This window comes from Camelus bactrianus, chromosome 34 (genome assembly GCF_048773025.1).
Source record: "Camelus bactrianus isolate YW-2024 breed Bactrian camel chromosome 34, ASM4877302v1, whole genome shotgun sequence".
Classification (NCBI taxonomy): domain Eukaryota; kingdom Metazoa; phylum Chordata; class Mammalia; order Artiodactyla; family Camelidae; genus Camelus; species Camelus bactrianus.
This window is the reverse complement of record NC_133572.1, coordinates 10,129,338-10,144,976: the sequence shown is the minus strand read 5'-3', so window position 1 is coordinate 10,144,976 and position 15,639 is coordinate 10,129,338. Positions and strand designations below refer to the sequence as shown.

The following is a 15,639-nucleotide window of genomic DNA, read 5'->3' as shown; positions in this document are numbered from 1 at the left end:
GCCTCACAAAATAACAGTGCAGGCATCGCAGGGTCATCATGTGTAGGATAATGCCTATAGCACATGTAAATTCTTGCTACATTTTTGCAGCTATTAATTTTGTTGTTGGAATACAGAGGAGAGATTAATTCAGTCTTGGAGAAATCAAGAAAGGCTTTACAGAGGAGATAACATTTGCACTTGGGAACATAAGCAAAGTTAGTAGAAAAGCAAAAACAGCTTGAAAGCGCCCGCAGCATTCACGGACCATGCTGGCCACACCACATCCGTCAGAGCCTTCTCCAAACCTGCCGATAACTTCTGTAAAGCTATTTAGGTTAGCATGCTCTTCCCTTTACATGCTGATTTATGCTCTTTGGAAGACCATTAGGAGAAAAAATAAAACTCTTTCAAAACACATCGTTGTCAAAAACAGTCCAGGATTCCCTCCCTGGAAGGCTGCAGGAGAGCACCTCTTTGTGGAATAAAACTGCTCCTTAATGTGCAGGTACAGCCAGGAACCCGTCAGCTCCTCCTGCAGCGCTTGTCCGTTCATTTCATACAGTTGCCCAGTTTGACAAGAAATCGAGGGAAAGGCTAAGGAGTGTTGTCAGCACAAAGATGGGAGGGAAGTGATGTACTAGGCTAATAAAAGGACTCACAAAGGTCCCTGAAGTCATAAATCCTTCTTGTGGCTTTTAAAATCTGTTTCCTCTGTCAGATCGCCATGATGGGGCTTTGACAGAGTGCCCGCCCCTTCCTCTCCCCTGCTTGTCAGGAACCCCGAGCTGAGTGCCTGGAGAGCTCACAAAATGCAATACAGCTTCCTGCCTTCGCTCTCCTGTCCCTCCAGGTGGGTCTGTGGCAGCCGAGCTAATGGAGAGAGCGCGCCACGTGGTCCAGGCTCCCCGACCCTCTCTTGTCTGGGCTGCCCTGCCCTGCCTGCCCCGTAAATTCGGAGGATTGCCTCCTTCCCTCACTCGCCCAGAGAACCACCTGACGCTCTGAGGCATCGGTCTAAATCCTGGCACAAGGACCCCAGCGTTTTTATCAATTAGGTGGCTCTCTTCTGGTTTTAAGTGAGATTCTTCAGGGGACTCTGGCATGGGAAATCGTGCAAATCATGCATTGGATTTTGACTCACCCCGGCTTGTGAACAGTATCCAGGAATCCACAAATAGTCATCTTTGAGCATGAGCAGGGACTGCAGTGTTGGAGGAGGTCATGGAAGGGTCGGGTCTAGGGCAACAGCAGGCTGCTCTCTCTTGTTTTGGTGGGGAGGTGGGGCAGGGGAGCATCTCTGTCTTTATTAAAGCTTTTGATTTCTGGTGGTATCCTTGCCAGCTGAGGGTAGAGAGCTGTATGATGGTTCCAGAGCACGTTGGAGGCTTTCGGGGTGATTTGCTCCTAATCAGGTGTCCCTCCAAAACCGAGCTGTGGAATGAGTTGTGAAAGAGGAGCTTCCCCGCCCTGGGGACGTCCATTCCGCCCACCGTTCCCACAGCCAGAGCCATGTCAAGGACGCAGCCTTGAGAGAGTGAGGTGTTGCTGAGACCATCTGGACAACACATGTGAAAGAACCCCATGAGCGCCTCTACATAAACCCTTAAGATTCTGGGGGGGCAGAAGCAGGGATCTACTCATTCTGCAGCTGCCCAAGACAAGCCTGCTATTGACATTTCCTTGTTGGTTAAAACTGCAACCTATCAATCCGGACTGGTCTGTCACCACTTTGTTTCTCTGTCTCTGTCCCCTGCCCACCTCCCCTGGCTGGGTTCAGATTTCCCAGGAGGGTGGGGTGCGGGGACTCCTGAGGTTGCGAACCAACACACAGTCAGTTTCCCCCTTTCTACATTCAGGGTAATCTGGTTTCCTGCACTTGGAAAATACAACTCATGTTTCTATCAGTTCAGGTAAAATGCAATGAGGAGTATGAGTTGATAAACGCCACTACAAAGATGTATTATCCCAAAGAAAATACTAATGGATTTTTATTGTTGGTGTTTTTATTTATGCTGCATGACTTCTCCTTCTACAGAGTAAAATATTTCAGAGTGGCAGGTGACAGGAACGTAAGTGCCCTGCCCCCAGTAAAGAAATTGAAAACAAAACCAACACAAATCTAGCTTTTTAAAATAAAATAAAATAAAATAAATCAACATGAGTTTTCCCTTCAACCATCTGTGACAAGCAGTGTGTTTATTCCAACTCTAAGGTCAGTGCCCCAAATGTCTGTGAGTGTGTGGTGACTATGTCGCACTTCCCTCCATCAGGAAGACAAGGCCCAGCAGCAGGGCCCCAGAGAAGACGTGGACTCGAGCTGCAGCTGCCGCAAATGCAGAGCAACAGGTGGGCTCGTGCTGCCCTGCAAGGAGCATCCCTTAGTCTATGGGGACAGATGCATGCCTCACCCAGAACAGTGGACCAATCTAATCTCTCTACGTTACAGCCACTGTTCAACTTTTCTTTTCCTTATGCAGCTTGAGCCAACATGTCATTCCCTACATATCAGTCATTGGTACCAAATGAATGCAGGCCATTTTAACAAATTAATTTTGCTCTTAGAGGATGAGGATCAACTGCCACTGAGTCTTTAGCCAGTGCTCCCAGGAGTGATGGGTGCACTGGGTACAGTCCTGTATCCTGGGGGTGGGCAGGAGAGTCGTTCCTGGAGTCAGGCTGCACCAAGAGGGTTTCCACCTAGAGCTCTCTCTCTGTAGCAACTTTGGCAGAAGACATGTCAAGATCATGGTCAGGAACAAAGGAGGTTACAGCTAAGATTATGAGCTCATTGCACACACTTAGCACGCACGAGGTCCTGGGTTCAATCCCCAGTATCTCCTCTAAACATAAATAAATAAACCTAATCACTCCCCCCACCCCAAAATCAGAAACAAAGGCAAAACAAAAAGATTGTGAGCTGACTGTCATGTCTGAATTACAAAGTGAGATGCAAATGGGAGATTAGGCAATAAATTCAAAAATTTAGAAGGATCAGAATTGGGTGAGGACACAGACCCTCATTCTGGGTCTCTGCTTCCTCTACATCCTCACTCCAATTCCAGAATAAGGAGCTTGAGACTTAAAGTAGTCAAGTGGTGAGAGAGTATTTGAAGCAGACTTTCTTAAGGAGCCACAGAATCCTGAAGATATTCAAAAGACTGCTCCTGAGGCTCTGAAGGCAATTCCAAAATAGCAATTCCAAAACTGTTTTTATCAGTGACAAAGTGACATTGAAATAAGTGTATAAACATCCCAAGATGCCTACTTTGAGGGAAAAAGCACCATATTTGGTTGTGTGAATTCTGGCATATTTGTTAAACATCAGACATATTCCTTCAGAGTGACTCTTTAAATATGCAATATGTTCAGATACCGGAAAAACCAACCTGGAACACTGGCGTGTTTTATTTCTTTATCGCTAGAGGTCCTATCCTTTCCTTTGTTGTTTTTTCTCAAAACACAGAGTCTTCTTATTTGAAAATATTTATGTGTGTATGAGAGGATAGGAGATGTTTGTGTATTGTTCTTTGAAACTGTTTTTTTCCCCCGCATTACTGCATTCCCACACACCTTTTTCCGTGGGGCAGAATGACTCTGTTTTCCTTTATAACTAGCGGTTCACAAATCCATGGGGACTCTACATGGCACGGTTCATGATAACTTTCTAGTTCTGAAAGATTTGGAGGGAAACTACATTAACTTTATATCAACGGATGAAGTGACTCAATTTTATTTGAAACTTTTATCAGTCTGACCCCATCAGGAGAGGTACCTTGGTTTGCTAGGCTGTGGCAGGTCTGGTGACATGGCTAATGACTGTGATTCAAGTTACAGTCTAAATTTCACCAGTTTGCTTTGAGATTTTGGCTAAGTCACCTCACCTTCTGGAATTTCAGTTTTTCCTCCCAGTGCCTCCGACCCACTTCACAAAGATGTTGTGAATGTTCACATCACAGGGATCTGAGCTCTTCCAAAGAAAGGTCTGCCTCCAAATACAAGGCAATGAGTTATCTGAAAGGTATCACTTCATGATTATCATATAAATAATCAGGGGGACTTTACTAAGAGAACAGTTACTCTGTACTAAATCTGGCTAGATAATGAAAAAAAAAATTCAAGGAAGAGACAGAAACTAACATACATCCTAAAGGTGTACATACAGTAACACTTGAACTGGGCTGGAGTAAAAGTAAATTGATAAGCAAACCGTTTGTAAAAGGTGTTTTACACTGTTGATGTGTTTGATTTCAAGTTACTGCCATTCCTATTTGGTTGAGGACACCAAATTAGTGCAGAAAACAAAAATCTGACAAAATGCTCAACATCGTTAGTCACCAGAGAAATACAAATTAAACCACAATGGGATAACTACTCACCCGGATAAAAGTAAAAAGATAACATTACCAAAGGTTTGCAAAAATGGGAAGCTATCAGAACACAAATAAATTGCTGGTGGGAGCATGAAGTGGTCTGACCTCCTTTGGAAATGGGGGTGGGGGTTTCTTATAAAGTTAAACATAATCTACACAAAGACCTCCACAATTCCATTTCTAGGTATTTACCGAATAAAAATGAAAACATGTATCTGCAAAAAGACTTATACAAGAATGGTCATAGCAAATTTACTCATAATAGTCCTAAACTGGGAATAACCCAAATGTCTGTGCACGAGTGAATAAGCTGTGGTATAGTCATGCAGTGGAATATTACTCAGCAATAAAAAGGATAAAACTCCTGACTCAGCAACAATTTGGACACATCTCATAGGCGTTATCTTGCATGAAAGAAACCAGACAATGAAGTGTGTCAGCTTGGCAATAACTATTCTGCTATTATGTCCAGTCATATCGTATATCTACTGACACACACACACACACACAGATTGTGGCATACAACAATGTAAAATCATTACATTAAGATTAAATCCATAAAAACAGTTTTTAAATGTTTGAGTGCTTTCTGTCAGCCAGGCACTATGGTGCTTGTTTTAGATGCACTGTGTCATTTGATGGGTAACGTACTATTATCACCATTTTAGGGACAAGGAAACCAAGGCTTAGAGAAGGCAATGAAGTCACATGGTAAAAATGAACAGTTGGGACTCAAACTCACAGCCGTTCGAGTCCAAAAACGGCTCCCCACCCAGAGGTCCTGGACCAGGAAGAAGAGCCCCCAGAACATTTGGCTTTGAAGGCCAGTGGGGCTTTCTTTCGAGAAACCCAGAGGGTGGTGGGAAATAGAGACTCCAGTCTAAAGGGGCAAGAACAAAACCTCACACACTCCAGAACCCAGGGCAGAAGCAGATATTTGAAAGGAGCCTGGGTCAGACTCACCTGCTGATCTCGGAGAGCCCCCTGGAGAGGCAGGAGGAAATGGGAGCTCACCCTGGAGGCACACACCCTGGCAGCAGCCATTGTTGGAAGCTCATCCTGCCACGTGGACACTGGTGCTGGCCAGCGCCACCTTGGAATCCTCCCTTTAGCTTATTAGCACTGGGACCCGGCATGGTCCACCAGCCTGTTGGCACCAGTCCTGGGATGACTCAGGCCAGGCAACTAGCCGGGCAGAGACACAGCCCTGCCTACCAGCAGGCCTGCTGCCAAAAGACCCCCTGAGCCCACAGCCACCCTGGGACCCGACCTTGTCCACAAGAGGGACCAGGACCTGGCCCCATACACCAGTGGGCCAGCACAAGCCCCAGGACTAGCCTCACCCACCAGTGGGTTTGTACCAGCCCCAACACACCCCTGGGCCCAACCAGAGCACCAAAACACCAACTCCAGGACGCCCATATCCTTGCAGCTAGAGACTCCAGGACCCACCAGTGGGCCGGCACTACCTCACCCACTAATGGATGGGCACCAACCCCAGGGCCACCAGCCCTGCCACCTGCCACATGAAGACCAGTCCACTCACCAGCAGGTGGCACCAGCTCTGGGACAACTTTGACCCCTCAGCCATCCACGCAGGAATCTGGCCCCACTGATCAGAAGGCTGACACCAGCTTCAGGACATCCAGACCCTGCAGCCAGCAGCCTTGTGACCTGGCCCTGTCCCCTTGTGGCTGGTAGCCTGCTCACAAGGCAGGGCTTGGCAACCACTTGGACCAAGGATGTTGTGGGGTGGGGGCAGCTATGTCTACCAGTAGTCAGCCTGCCACAACAGAAGGACCCAAACAGCCCACGTAGGGGGCACTCCTAGAGCATACAGCTCTGGTGACCAGAGTGGAGTGCACTGCTGGGACGTTTCCTACAAAAGTCTGCTTCTCCAGTGTCAGTAAATGTAACCAAGCTACCAGATACATAGAAATAAAAACAGCAATAAAGAATACAATAACTGAAATGAAAAATGCACTAGAAGGAGTCAACAGTAGACTGAATGATACAGAGAAATGGATCAGCAAGCTGGAAGACAGAGTAGTGGAAATCATTGAAGCTGAACAGAAATGAAGAATAAAAAGAAATGAGGACAGTTTAAGAGACCTCTGGGACAACATCAAGCATACTAACATTTGCATTACTGAGATCTCAGAAGGAGAGGACAGACAGAGAGGGGCAGAGAACATATTTGAAGATGTAATAGCTGAAAACTTCCCTACCCTGGGAAAGAAAACGGACATCCAGGTCCAGAAAGCACAGAGAGTCCAAAACAGAATCAACCCAAAGAGGACCATAGCAAGACACACTGTAATTAAAGTGGCAAAAATTTAAGAGAGAGAATATCAAAAGCAGCGAGGGAAATGCAGCACGTTACATACAAGGGAACTCCCATAAGGCTGTCAGCTGACTTTTCAGCAGAGAATCCACAGGGCAGAAGGGAATGTCATGATATATTTAACGTGATGAAAGGGAAAAATCTACAACCAAGAATACTCTACCCAGCAAGGCTTTCATTCAGGTCTGATGGAGATCAAAAGTGTTACAGACAAGCGAAAGCTAAGAGAGCTCATCACCACCAAACCAGCTTTACAAGAGACGTTAAAGGGACTTCTCTAAGAAAAAACCAAAAAACTAGAAATATGAAAATTATGAAAGGAATAATCTCATCGGTCAAGGCAAATATATGGTAAAGGTAGCAAATCAACCACGTATAAAGCTAGTAGGAGGGTTAAAAGACAAAAGCAGTAAAATCATCTATACATACAAGTAGTCAAGAGACACACAGAACAAAAAAGATTTAAAATAGGACATCAAAAACTGTATACTTGCAGGGAGGGTATAGCTCAGTGGTAGTGCTCAAGCCTAGCATGCACAGGGTCCTGGGTTCAGTCTCCAGCACTTCCATTTAAAATAAAATAAAATAAAATAAAATAAAATAAAATAAAAGTAAAAACAGTAAACTTGGTGGGGAAGGATTAAAAATGCAAGGCTATTAAAATCGTTTGAACTTGAGAAATCAGTAACTTAATCATATAGACAGACAGCTATGCACAGTGTCAGGAATATAGTCCTAACTATGTAATATCTTTGTGTGGTGACATATTAGAACTAGACTTATGGTGGTGATCATTTTGAAATGTATAGAAATACCCAGATCACTATGTTGTGTAACAGGAACTACCATAGTGTTGTAGGTCAATTAGACCTCAAAAACAAACAAACAAACGCATAGAAAAAGAGATCAGATCTGTGGTTACCAGAGACAGGGGGTGGGGGGAGGGGGAATTGGATGAAGGTGGTCAAAAGGTACAAACTTCCAGCTATACGAGAAATAACTACCAGGGATGAAATATACATAATAAATATAATTAACACTGCTGTACGTTATATATGAAAGTTGTCAAGAGGGTAAATCCTAAGAGTTCTCATCACAAAATGATTTTTTCTATTTCTTTAATTTTGTATCTAGATGAGATGGTGGATGTTCACTAAACTTACAGTGGTAATCATTTCATGATGTGTGTAAGTCCAATCATCACACTGTGCACCTTAAACTTACACAGTGCTGTATGTCAGTTATACCTCAATAAAACTGGAAGGCAAAAAAAAAGGAGTGAATCAGACAGATAGGTCCCTGCACCAATAAGCTTAATTCCAGCGGAACAATAATAAATAAATTAGCAAGCTTCCCATTTCCTTTTCTACTAGAATCCTCTCCTCGCTCCCCTCCTAATCAGAGCAAGCTTTCCTGAGCTCAGGCAGCAGCTCTCTTCCATTTCAGTCTTTGTTAGCATCTTTCTTTCTCCCCCATGACGCCCACCCCACCCTCTCTGACTCGAGTCTGGAATAACCTCTGACCTCTTACCTCTTCACTCTGTTTTCACTTTTCTCTTTCCAAACTTTCCAAGACATATTTCTTTTATTACCACATCTCTCTTTGGGAAAGGAAACAGTTATTGAACATATTTTGTGTACCAGGCAGTTATGTTCCTTATTTCATTTAATTCTCATTAGAGCTCAGATGATGTAGGTAGTATTAACCTCATTCGTAGATGAGAAAACTGCATATTTTTTTTTTTTTTAATCAGTAAAGGTAGGATTTAAGGCCAGATCTGCCTGACTGCCAAGTTCACATTCCTTTCTTTACACGGACTTCCTCTTAGCTCTTGTGTAATAGCTTTACTTGATTACATGCATGTTTAGGTGTTCCTACCATCTTATATTAGCTCATCCTTTTGATTAAAAACTTAAAAACTATAAAAGTGTACTGTTTCTGTATCACCTAGAATAATGGGAGTTTAATAAATTTGGTTGACAGATTTTATTAAAATCTGTTCTACGTATTGCTTTGCTTACAAAAGTAATACATGAGCAACACTAAAAAATGAAAAACTTAGACAGTTACAAAGAAGAAAATAAATTATACAAGATCCCACTACCCTGAGATACCGAATTACTGCGATTTTGTTATTTCCATGTTTTTTTTCTCTTTATGTATAACCTTTGGAAATGTAACTGGCATCAAACTGTACATCTCCTTTCATATTGTTTAATTAGATTTTTTATACTTGGCATCATTTTCTAAAGCCATATAATACTGTCTATAATGATGATATCCTGTTGTATTTATTTAATCATTTTCCTACTATTGTTCCTTAAGGTTTTTTACTATAAATAACGCTTGATGAACATTCTTACAGATATATTTGTGCACATTCTTATTTATTTCCTAAAATAAATTCTAGTATACGGAATTGCAACTCTTTGTGACTTTTCATGTTATCAAATTGGCTTCCTACGAAACTGTGCAGACTTCCCCTTCTGCTAGCAGTAGATGGAGTGCCCAATTACCTACACGCCTGGCAATGTTCGGTATTATTATGTTCGTTGTTAATCGTTACCAGGCTGATAAATAGAAAGTGATATGTCTTCTACTTGCTGTTTCTTGGCTGTGAGTGAGTTTGAACAACTTTTCCTAAGTTAAGCTACTCCTGATTTGCAAAATACCTATTTATGTCTTTTGTCTACTTTTCTACTAGGATGCATTTTTTTATTGATTGGTAAGCTTTTTATACATCAAAGCTCTGAATTTTTTTCCTCCTTGTGTTGCAAATGTTTTTTCTAGTTTCATTTCCTTAAAAAAGAAAACTTCACTTTTAAATAGTTATAGATTGTCAAGAAATTGTAACATAGAGAACAGAGTCCCTGCGTACATTTCATCGAGTTTCCTACATTGATAACATCTCACATTCACTGTAATACATTATCAAAACCGAGAAATGAACGTGCGTACAAAATAGTTAAATAGACTATAGACTTACATGGATTTGTTCATTTATTTTAAAATTTATTAATGGAGATTTTAAAAATAAATGTTAGCGCATTCATTTTTATTTAAGGAAGAAAAAAAGCTTCTACATTTCCAGTTTCTAGTTCCTCATGATAGCAACTTGGAAGCTGCCACTCTCTCTTAACAAGTAAAAAAACTGAAGGTACTTTAAGTCAATAATTTTTCTGGATCTATAAGACAGACAGCAGTTGGCAGGTCAAACCAGTGCCTCCAAGATTGGAGAAACTGGCGAATACAAAGCATTTGGCTTAAGAGAGCCAAGGCTCACAAGCAGAAACCACTGTGGCAAGCAGTTCCAGGGTAGGAAAATCTGAACCGTAATCACTGAGTTGCTGAAGTCTCAGTGCAGACACATCTGAGAATTAAAAATTCCAAAGGGACCCAGTCATGGGGGAGCCCTAACAGTATTGTGGAGATTTACCCCCAGGAGTTCAATCAGATTCCCAGAGTAGATACTGGAGAAAAACCCCTTTGGGCTTCTGCAGGGGGAGGGAAAAGGGAATCATTCCAAAATGCCTCTGGGCACCTTGTTTTTAACAAGACCTGCCCTCAGGGGAACCTGGTTAACCAGAGCCTCGCCCACTCAGGTACCATCAGAGCCTCACCGACCTCGGGAAGGGAAATAGCCAGCGCCGGCCCACCGCAGCCATCCTATCCCAGCTAAGGGGTGAGAAGTAAAGCCTGAGGAACACTTGTGAAGTTCTGAATCCAGAGGCACAGACTCACTAAAAGACAGACCTACCCACTGGACTACTGCTTCCCCTACCCCCACGCTTCACTGCCACGTTAATAAAGGTCTGTTTACAACAGTTCCTTTTACCTGGTGCAGCGTGTCTAGCTATCAAGGAGAAAATGACAACGCATACCAAAATGCAAAAAGAAACACAATTTGAAGAGACAGGTCAAGCATCAGAACCAGACATGGCAGGGATGTTGGAATTATTAGACGGGGATTTAAAACAACTGTGATTAACATGCTAAGGGCAGTAAGATAAAGTATAGAGCACGGGCATCAGATGGGCAAGGTAAGCAGAGATGGGAGCCCTAAGAAAGGACCAAAATGAAGTGCCAGAGATGAAAACACTGTAACAGTAATAAGGAATGCCTTTGATGGACTTATTAGTAGTCTGGACATGGCTGAACCAGGAACCTCTGAGTAAAAGGATACATCAATAGTATCCTTGAAAGGATACCAAAAAGCAGACAACAAAGTCTGAAAACAAAACCAGAATAGAACATCCAAAGACTGTGGGACAACTACAAAAGGTGTGCCACATGCATTATGGGAATGCCAGAGGAGAAGAGAGAAACAGAAGAAATATTTGAAACAAAAATGATTGACAATTTCTTCAGATTATGATCGGACACCAAACCACAGATCCAGGAAGCTCTGAGAACACCACGTAGGATAAATACCAGAGAGACTACATCTAGGCATATTTCCAAACTACAGAAAATCAAAGTTAAGAAAAAAAAATCCTGAGAGAAACCAGAGGGAAAAAAGTCTTACCCTTAGAGGCACAAAGATAGAAATCATAACTTTCTCTATCCTTGAGGTTACTAGTAGCGCATTGTATTTATGTACTGTAATTTTATGAATTCCCTATTGCTGGATTATTGTTGGGGATTCTTGGGGAAATTCTAAATGGTCTTGAAAACTCTGGTGCCAACCATACAAGGTTTCTTTTCTTCTTTTAGAAACACATCTAATATTGTCAAGGGTCACTATGCTTTTACCCTAAGAAATCTGCATATTTGTACTATTGGAAAATGAGTTATTTCTGTGAATCCTTTGATTAGAGCCTGTGTAGTTTGTGAACTGTGTTCTTGTTTTTCAGCTTTTTTTTTTAACTTGCTGTTTTTCTTTTATTTATTTATTGGGGAGGGGGTGTAATTAGATTTATTAATTTTTTTAAATGGAGGTACTGGGGATTGAACCCAGGACCTCATGCATGTTAGACATGCACTCTACCACTGAGCTATCCCCTCCCCCATACTGTGTTCTTTTTTAAACATATTTTATTTATTTATACACACACACACACACACACACACACACACACACACACACACACCCCTTCATAAGAAGCTTTATGAATAACACATTTTCATATCCTTAATGTGGCAACAGGAAGATGTAAAAGGATTTTATTGTAGACTTGTAATTTTACCCCAGGGAAGGTAGTCCAGTCAAATCTACAAATGTAGAACTGTGCAGCCACAGATGACCTCTGCATCACTGCTGTGTCTCAGCCTCTGAGGACCAATACCAGCCCCGGGTGTCTGGACCCTTTGGATTTTTAAGTCTCTCATCTTGAGCTGGATGGCTGAACACAGTGCAGGTAAGTCTGGAATATTTGGGTGCAGAATTCAATGGAGAATAAAGGGCACGTGAAGTCCTTTAATCAGCCTCTGCCTCTTGAAATGCTGAACTCTCAATCTCATTATAATTAAAAGAAAATAATAAGGCTCAATCTGGCCCAGGCAGTGGAGTGATTTCCAAAACTGCCAGAACCTAAAAGATGAGCATTTAGGTAATTTTCTATTTTTTAAATTATTATGAACAATACTACAATAAATATTAATATACAGTATTTATACCTTTAAGATTTGTTCACTTATTTCCTTAGGATACATTCCTAAAAGTGGAATTCCTGAGCCAAAAAGTATGCTTATTTAAAGTCTTTTGGAACGTATTGCCAAACCACCCTATTTAAAGACTGTACCAATTCATTTTCCAACCAGTGGAATATAAGAACACTCATTCCTACATCTTTACCAACAATAAGCATGGCCATTCTTTGTAACTTTTAAAGAATTAGATATTTAATATGAACCAGATCATGCTGATTCTCTACTTTAAACCCTCCAGAGATTTTCCACTGTGCATAAGACCCATTCTCAGACTTTTTGGTATCAGGACCTCTTCATGACCTTAAAAATTATTGAGGACTCCACATAGCTTTTGTCTATGTGAGTTATGTTCATTAATATTTGCTGTATTATAAATTAATATATATTATTATCTGTTAATATTAAAAATTTATTTAATTCATTAAAAATAATAATTCCATTACATGTTGATATAAACATGTAATGAGTCATTTTAAGTGAAGTAAGCCATAAAAAGAAAGAAAAATACCATATGATATCACTTATATGTGGAATCTAAAAAAAAGATAAACTTATTTACTAAACAGAAACAGACTCATTGACATAGAAAACAAACTTAACGGTTGCCAGAGCAGGTAGGGGTTGGGAAGGGATAAATTGGGAGTTTGAGATTTGCAGATAGTAACTACTACACATAAAATAGATAAATAAGTGCATACTGTATAGCACAGGGAACTATATTCAATATCTTGTAGTAACTTAGGGTGAAAAAGAATATGAAAACAAATATATGTATGTTCACGTATGACTGAAGCATTATGATGTACACCAGAAACTGACCCAACACTGTAAACTGAGTATACTTCAATTAAAAAAATACATATACAAAAAAAAGAGAAAATATACTAGGATATTCACACACACAAAAATATGAGTGAGACGTGGCATTGCTCTACATTTTTGCAAATCTCTTTAATTACTGGCTTGAAAGAAGACGTTGTATTATAGTAAAAGTCGAAGTCTCGTATCTGCTTTGGCATTCAATTTGTTCCAATATTGTAGCCTCTGGAAAACTCTCCTGTACACTCATGAGAAAATGAGAGTGAAAAAAGTAAACAGCATCTAGTATGATTACGATTTAGTTTTGGACCTCCCTGAAATGCTCTTAGACAGTCTCCAGACCACACTTTATGAGAACCACAAAATCCAAAGGATAAAGGCTTCCTCATTAGCACGTCTTTCTTCATTCAACCCTAAACCTGCCTCAGCTATCCTCTGTTGTGCTTACTCTTGCAGACATACAGAATTCTGACTCCTTCCACGCAGAGTTCTGACAGTTTGCATTTTCGGTTCTGTATGCTTTTTACATGTACTATTCTCTTCCAGGATTGCCTGTCTCTGGTGGCTATAATGGGATTTGAGGGAACCCAATAAATCCTAACCTTATCCAAGCTCTGAATAAACTGAGAGTCAAAACAAAGAAGCAAACAGAGAGAACTAAGTATCACCTCTTTTACCAATGGGGCTGATTTTGAAGAATGTAGCTTATTATATGCAACAGGGGGCTTCCTGATACTCTAGCCCCAGAACTTACAGACCCACCCACCCAGATCTATTATCTACTGTATGAAGCTTTATTTAACTTCCTGGCATATTCTCCCTTCTGCTTACGTAGCATTTTATACATAATAATAAATTCAACAAGTCAGATTAAGTCTAAAACAAGCAAGGCTCAAAGGACACAAGTACAAATAAAGAACTATTCCTGCCTTCAAACATTTGGGGAAACAATACCTATAGCAGCATCTCTGGTGGGGCTCTCAGATTTTTATCCCCTATGTTTATTCTGTCGACAAAGTTGGAAGCACTAAACACACAGGTGCCCTTTTTCTATGAAATAATTCATGCATGTCATTGCACCATCTGAAATCTGTCTACATCATTTGACCCTCACGAATCTGTACTTGACTTTCATGATGCCCCTGAAATCTTTCCAAACTACTCTCATTTCTTATCAAGATCTAGCCACACCAGTGCCATCAGTAATTATCCCCAAATCTAACAATTCACTTTTTCCCAATTCCCTAGTAATTTTATACTTGGGTGGATGCCTTTGTCTGTTTGTGTGTTTTGAATTTATAGTTATAATGGTAGAAACCTGCAGTAACATAGCTCATTATATAAGGATTTAGAAATAACATGGGCCAAATCCCAGATCTAAGACCCAGCAGTAAATACAATAAAAGTCTGATGTAACACGTTTAACCTATAAGGAGGGCACTGTTTCTGTCCCTGAGCAGCTCATTATAGAGGTTCCACAGCATTGTTATTTCTCCCCGTCCCCATGGCAGCCTGCAGGCTGCTCGAGAGCACTATCACTGGCTGCATGGTTAGATTAAATGACCTTTGGGGGTCTGTTTCTACCCCCCGAAATTCTTCAATTCTGGAGTTCCCTTTTCTTGGAAGTATGACACGAAGGTTTCATCTTGCCAAAGTGCCTGGCACGTGGTCTGTCATAGTAGTTAAAAGAGCTGGAGCTCTTCAAGAGCGGCTGGCCTCGAATGCCAGTGACGTCATATACGCGTGACCTTAAAACAAACAGCTTCATAGCTCTATGCCCCCGTCGACTAACTCACTTCTAAAATGACGAATATAATCGTACCTATCTCATAGGCATGTTGTGAGGATTTAACAGTTAATACATATAAAGCACTCAGAACAGTGCCTGACACATACAAAGTGGACGATGAACTATCGATTACTAGTCCATACCAGCAAATGTGTGTTCAAAGAATCCTACAATTCCATGAACTCCCAGTAACTTAAAATATACATTTATTAGGCACTCAGGAAATGCTGGAGGTTGATCTTGGATCTGGATTTTACAGACTTATCCAAACCCTTCTGAATACCTTGTTTCATTAAAATGAAGAGTTTATTTTTTACTTTTTCCCTTAACGGAGGTACTGGGGATTGAACCCAGAACCTCGTGCACACCAAGCACGTGCTCTACCATTGAGCTCTACCTCCTACCCTCGAAAAGGGTTTTAAATTAGAAAGGCAGTTAGTCTTTTTGGAAAACTAATTTTCAGCATATGTATCAGGCATAAACATACTGAATCTACCAACAAAATCCTATTATAAGACCATGTTTGCATAATTCTTTTAAGTTATATTAAAATATTCGTATCCATTTTTCAGAGTAGAATCAGGCATCTACACGACTGTACTATTTCCTTTGCAAAATCTTGCTGTAGGTGTGTCAAATGTTCTAATCAGTCCACCAAGTATAGACACTGACTGTGGTTTAAAAGA

General features: G+C 41.1%; 1 non-coding gene across 1 annotated transcript; it reads right to left on the bottom strand.

Annotated features, from left to right (window-relative positions):
* Positions 1 to 15,282: 15,282 nt before the first annotated feature.
* On the bottom strand, positions 15,283 to 15,354 carry TRNAT-GGU (transfer RNA threonine (anticodon GGU)). Its single transcript has one exon. It is a non-coding gene; the product is annotated as a tRNA-Thr (tRNA).
* Positions 15,355 to 15,639: the final 285 nt, after the last annotated feature.